The following is a 6558-nucleotide window of genomic DNA, read 5'->3' as shown; positions in this document are numbered from 1 at the left end:
AAGATCCCTCCGTTAGTCAGTTAACTTCGGAAAAGACTCTCATTTCACTTTTTAAAGTTTTCTAAATGTCCAAACTACTCTATCCTTATTTAATTATTAATCGGGACCCGTGCGAGAAAATTCAATACCCAATTTCATAATAAAAAAACTAAAAATGATCAAAAGGACATAAGTGTCAGTCACATGGATAACCCAACATCCAAAAAAAATAATAGATTATTGAAAATTAAACAAATTTTCAATACTTGTTTACTGTAAAAATTAAACAAATTTTCAATATTTTTCATAATTGCACAAATCTAATAAATTTTATTAAATTTTCCAAATTTTTGAAAAGTACATTAATTTATATTTTATTTTTCAACATACGATTTTCCAAAAAATCAAAAATGTAATAATTTACTGAAAATAACAAAATTTCAGAAAACTTTTGAAAATGCAATAATTTTCAATGAAAATACAAAAAATAAATTTCAACAACTATTTACAACATTTTGAGGAAATTTTCCAAAAGTACACTAATAAATAATAAATTTTGAAAAGTACACTGAATTTATAATTTAATTTAATTTCCTAAAAATTAATTTTGTGAAGTTGGATTTTTGTTGATTCTTTGAATATTAATTTATTCTAATTTAATAACATATTCAAAGAAAATTAAATTTAAATTTACTCTGATTTAATTATGATATTCAATAATTTTATAATGAAATCTACACAATTTTTCAATAATTTTCCAATTTTGCACAAATTTTCATTATTACTATTATCGTTAATGAATAAAAAAACGTGTCTATTATATGGTTCAGACCTTTATGATTCAATTGGTGTAATAAAAGGTTGCTAACATATTTTACAAAATTTTTTGGTAATTTTGAAAAATGTATACTAATAAATAATAAATTTGAAAAGTACACTAGATTTATGATTTAATTTCCTAAAGGACTTTTTGCAAAACATAAAAGACCAAGTTTGGTCAATTGACAATTTCAGTTATGTTTTAAAAATAATAGCAACTTGAGTGAGCAGGAGAAAACATTAAGTTTTTAGGACAAAGTTACCCTTTTGTTTTTCTCCAAGTTCGAGTTCGACTTCGTTCATTCAAATTGTGGATGGCTGGAACCATCGACTTCATCCATTAAAGCGACTTTTGATTGGGAAGCGACAATTCCATCTACTTGGAAGACTCCATATTCAAGGCAATATCCCTCTTAGTTCAAGTTCGAGTGATTTTGGGTCCCATTATTCATCCAAATTCAAGTTCAAAGCGATTTGGGATCTCATTCTCCATTTAAGTTCGAGTTCGAACAATTTTGGGTCCCATTCTCCAAGTTCGAGTTCAAAGTTATTGTTTAATTGTTTGTCTTCTCGTAAACTTCAGAGTTAACAGGAAGGGGCTTCTTCTTCTAAACTCGATTCGGGGTCCCATTCCCTTTACTTTTTTTTTTCTTGTTTCCTGTTTCTTGCTTCTCCAACTCTTTTTAATTATTTTTTGTTTGTTATTTCTTTGTATTTGTACTTTATTGTCCAAGTAATTGTTGTGATTCATTGGTTTCTAAGTCTATAAATACGATAATCATATAGAATCAAGAGGTTCATTGAGTTCTAAATGGTTTTGATGGTGTAGCTACCTACAGAGGGATAGATGTTCAAAACTGTAATCTATATATCAAAATTGCAAACAATTATATGGTCTATTTAGTGATGGATTATTTCTAAGTCTGTAAACATATAAGAATCATACAAAACAATGAAGTTTAGTGGGTTCTAAATGATTTTGATGGTGTAACTATGATACAGAGGGATAAATGTTTGCAACTATAATTTATGTTTCAAAAAACATTAAAAAAATTATGCTTCAAAATTGCAAACAATAATTCAGTTTGTGTAATGTCGGGTGGTATCCAACTATTTGATGGTTTCTAACTTTATAATAAAACATCATATATTCTCCATGTTGGATGGTTTATACACTTGTGAGAATCATATACTACCTTATGAAATGTTGGGCTTTTGATGATTTAGAGGGTGTAAACACTATTGTATCACATGAGGGGCTGAAATTTACAACTGCAATAAACAATATAGTTTGTGTAATGTTGGATGGTTTCCAGCTTTGCAAAACATTATCCGGTCTGTGTAAGGTTGGATGGTTTCCAATTATGTAAAACACTATCCAGCCTATGTGATGCAAGATGGTTTCCAACTATATAATAAACCACTCGGTTTGTAATGCCGGATGGTTTCCAACTCTATAATAAACCATCTGGTCTTCCCCATGCCGTATGGTGCCTAAATCTATTAAACACCACCTAGGTTGCTCCATACTAGATAGTTTAGGCACAAAATCTGGTATTATTGTTGATCATATAAGTAGATATGTAGTTTGGGTATTAATCACAGAGATAAGCATTATGAGCTTTATTCAATTGTCCTACTGTTTGAATGGATGAAGTCGTTTGAATGGTTGGAGTCGATGCTTTTCAATCTGAAGTCGTTTGAATGGCTGGAGTCGATGCCTCTAACCAGCCGCAATTTGAATGGATGGAGTCGAATTCGAACTTGAGAATGCTTATAGCTGAATGAATGGAGTAAAATTTGAACTCGAAGAAGACGAATGAGACATGAATACTTTTTGGATTCGGTGGATTCTGCTTTTAACAAAAGGATAATTTTGTCCTAAAAACTTTATGTGTTCTCCCACTCACTCAATGTGCTATTATTTCTAAAACATAACTAAAATTGTCAATTGACCAAACTTAGCCTTTTTTTTTGCAAAAAAGTCCATAAAAAAATTATAATTTACTATTAAATGTAATAATAACATCATCTTGTAGTGCTATAAACTTGTCTGCAAGCTCATTGGAGACAAGAAACACGTCACAGTACTTAATCGGCTCCTGCTTACTATGGCGCCCTTGTTATTGAGACTACAAATGGGTCTCTGAGACTATTCCTAGCTCGTATTTGGTTATTTGTGTGAAATTCGTGTTGATGGGTAAGACATAAAAGGCATTGTTACAACTTACTAACAAAAACTCGTAACAAATTTTGATGGTATAGCTAGGAGTGCAGATTTGATGCTTTTGAACTCGAAGAAGGTGAAGGATGTCTAGCTGTTAGCATATTGACTTCTGTAATTGTTTTTGAACATGAATATTTTATAAGGCCTTGGGAGGGACTAGAGGACAACTCGGAGAGGTATGCGCTACAATAGGAGTCTAAGAATCTGATTACAGTGAGCACCACAATCCAAGATTGGATAACTTCAAAAATCACAATGGAATTGATGAAACGAGGTGCCATGATGACTGTATTGAGCTCACTTATAACAGCACCAGCATGGAACAACCTTGCTTGCAGCATAGACAACAAATGGACAATCACAGTGGACAGATCAAACAAAGTAGGAAAACTGCTTGATGAAGTTTTAGTAAAAGGATTATAGGGGAATATACCAGTGACACTTATAGCTTTTTCAATGGGGACCCGTGTAGTTTTTAAATGTCTCCACTGTTTGGCTGAGATGGAATATAATGAAGCAGTTGGAATTGTGGAAATTCGTGAATGCTTAATCCAAGAACGATTGGACCCCTTGAATCGCTTTCTGTGCAAGTCTTGTTAGTGAAGGATAACTGAAATTCAACGTATGGAATTTCAAGGGATAGAGAATGTTGATGTAACAGAGCTGATTAAAGGTCACTCCTCATACATCTGGATAACACAAGAAATACGGGAATGTCTTGAACTAGATACATATTACCTATCTTCAGGCGTTCCGATAAATCTGATGAAGAAAAAAGTGAACAAATTTAGTTACCCCTGCTTTGACCTGCAACAAGTTTGCTCAATCTTCCTAAAGCATCATGCAGCACAAAGAATGAATGGGAATCACTTATTGGAAGGGTTTAGAATTCATCATATGGATGGCTAAACCATACTAGATGTCTAAACAAAATTTTAAAATTTTTTCTAACTCTTTCGAAAACTGATTTTTCTTTCAAATGGATTGGGATTTGGGATAGGGTTTGGAGATCACATATGCGCCCCACATGTAAGGCTACAACTTGGGCTAGGTTGGCCCTAACCCAACCCACAAAAGTTGGGTTGAGTCAGGTCGGGTTGAAGTTCGGGTTAGGTTTAGGGTTGAAATTCATGAACCTGACTTTACTTCGGGTTGGGTTAGGGTTGACCCCTTAGCCAACCCAACTCTAGTACATGTCATATATAAATATAAGTTATGTGTAATATATAACATACACCGATTTATTGAGATGCATGATATTTGTATAGCCCCCACCACATAATATAATGTGTTTCTTTTAAGATAATCACTTCACTTAATCCTAACCAAAAAGACTAAAACCTTGATAACATTATTTTATGTTTTTTGAAAATTTTATTCTTCATCTTCTCTATGTTGTTTGCCACCCAAGAAAGATCTATCATAAGTCATAACTCGTAATAAACTATAGTCATTTCTAACACTTGTTTTTTTCTGAATTTTGTACTAAAAGAACAAAAAAATAATGTCAACAAACAAATACTAATGAAACATAGGATTAATATATGTAGTGAAAGTTGAGTTAAGATCTAAAATTGAGAAATTCTATAAGGTTTTAAAGGATGGGAAGAAGGTTGGGTTGGCTTAGGGTTAGGATTGGCCTCAACCCGACCTAACCCGGCCCGACTTGCAACCCTACACACATGCACATCTCAGCGTGCATTGGGGACATCCAAGATTCAAAAAATTGTTACGTATCGACTCATATTGGCTGATACGTATCGTATCGGGTCCTTCCCGATACGCCCCTACAGGGGTTGTATCGGGTTTGCACCTAGTTCAAAGGGTAATTGGGACTTAAACCGGCCCCAAACCAAAACCGTAAAAAAAGTCAAACTAAAAAAAAGGTTGATACTGGCCGATACACCGGTAATATCGATACTTTGAACCTTGGGGACATCTCCCAAAGTTATCAATGGAAGATATACCCAATACACGGTTAGGGTATGCTGTGGGGCGTTTATGGAGGCACAAATGTGAATTATAGGGTTTGTGAAGTTTGAATTTTAAGTTTTCTAACAAATTTACCATTAGGAGGGAAATTATTGTAAAGTTTGAATAATCAAAATATGATTGGTGTGTTTGATTTTGATTGGAATTCACATATGCGCCCCGTTGAGCCTTGAGTGTGCCCCACATGCACATCCCAATGTGCACCAAAACATCTCTAGTAAGTACGGGTTTGACGGAAAATATATGATATCTGAAAATCATAAATGTGTAGCCAATCAGGTGTTATTTATTAAAATTCATGGGGGGTTTTGATTGATCAGAACTTCTCCTATGTCATATATTTTTTGTACCATAGATTTTTCCTCGGGTCTTTTGTTTTTAATTTCAACATGCGAACTGTTGCTTAGGTCAAATGGTTTGATGGTTCAACTGTCCAGTTAGCATTTTTTTCACTTTTTTTTACCAAGGTTTTAAAAACTGACCCATAAATGGAACCATTTTAGCTACTGGTTTCCGGGTCAGCAGTTCGACCATCCAGTTTGAATGGTTCAGACGATTTGCATTAGGGAAAATATTTTATGAGTTATGAGATTTGAGAAATGAGAGAAAGTGATGTTGTCGGCTGAGAAAGAAAAAAAAAAGAAAGAATAAAAGAAAGAAAGGAAGGAGAGGAAAAAAATAAAAGAAGATAAAGGAAAGGAAGGAGGGAAGAAGAAGGAAGAGGAGGGTGGTTCTACGCTCACCAGCGACAATAATGGTGACGGCGACGACAATAGCGAAGCGGCGGCAACAAACTCTAAGTTCTTTGATCTTCTTCTTCTTCTCTCTCCTTTTTCTTCTTCCTCAGATCTGACACAAATTCTCTCCTGCAACTTTATACTGCGAACAGTTGTCGAGTCAAACGAGTCGACGGTTCGACTGTCTGGGTCAGCAATTTTTGATAGAGTCAACGGTTTTTGACCCAGGAACGGGTTAGGGGTAAAACGAAACCAGTTGCTTGGACGGTTTCCAGGTTGAGCGGTTCGACCGTCCGGGTCAATGATGGTTAAAAAACATTGCTTTTTAGTGCTGCGAACATTTTGTTAGTGTATGGGCCATTTGATAATGGTTGAAGTGATTGAATTGAGTGCCTTGTTACATTTATCTTTTAGTGAATAAGTCATCAAGTGGGGTTTGAGTTCTTTAATGACTAAATGTTGTTGGATTGATAGTTATACCCCTAGGTATTTTATTTGCATGTTTTTTTTACATTTTTGCATTATCTACAATTTTTTAAAAATTTCTATAATTTTTTATTTTTTTTACAATTTGTTTGGTACTTTAATGCATTTTTCTGAATTTTATGGAAAACATTCAGCAATTGTTTTGATATTTTCATGCATTTTCTGCAAATTCCTAGTACTTTACTACATAATTTTTGTTTTTTTTGCATTGTTTTGTATTTTCTGCACTTTTCTAAATTTTTTGCAAAATTTATGCTTGTTTGCATTTTTTTTGCAAATTTTATAGTATTTTTCTGCATAATTTCTGTTTTTTTTTCA

Source organism: Nelumbo nucifera, chromosome 2 (genome assembly GCF_055504915.1).
Source record: "Nelumbo nucifera cultivar China Antique chromosome 2, China Antique-T2T, whole genome shotgun sequence".
Lineage (NCBI taxonomy): Eukaryota > Viridiplantae > Streptophyta > Magnoliopsida > Proteales > Nelumbonaceae > Nelumbo > Nelumbo nucifera.
Note: the sequence above shows the minus strand (reverse complement) of the source record.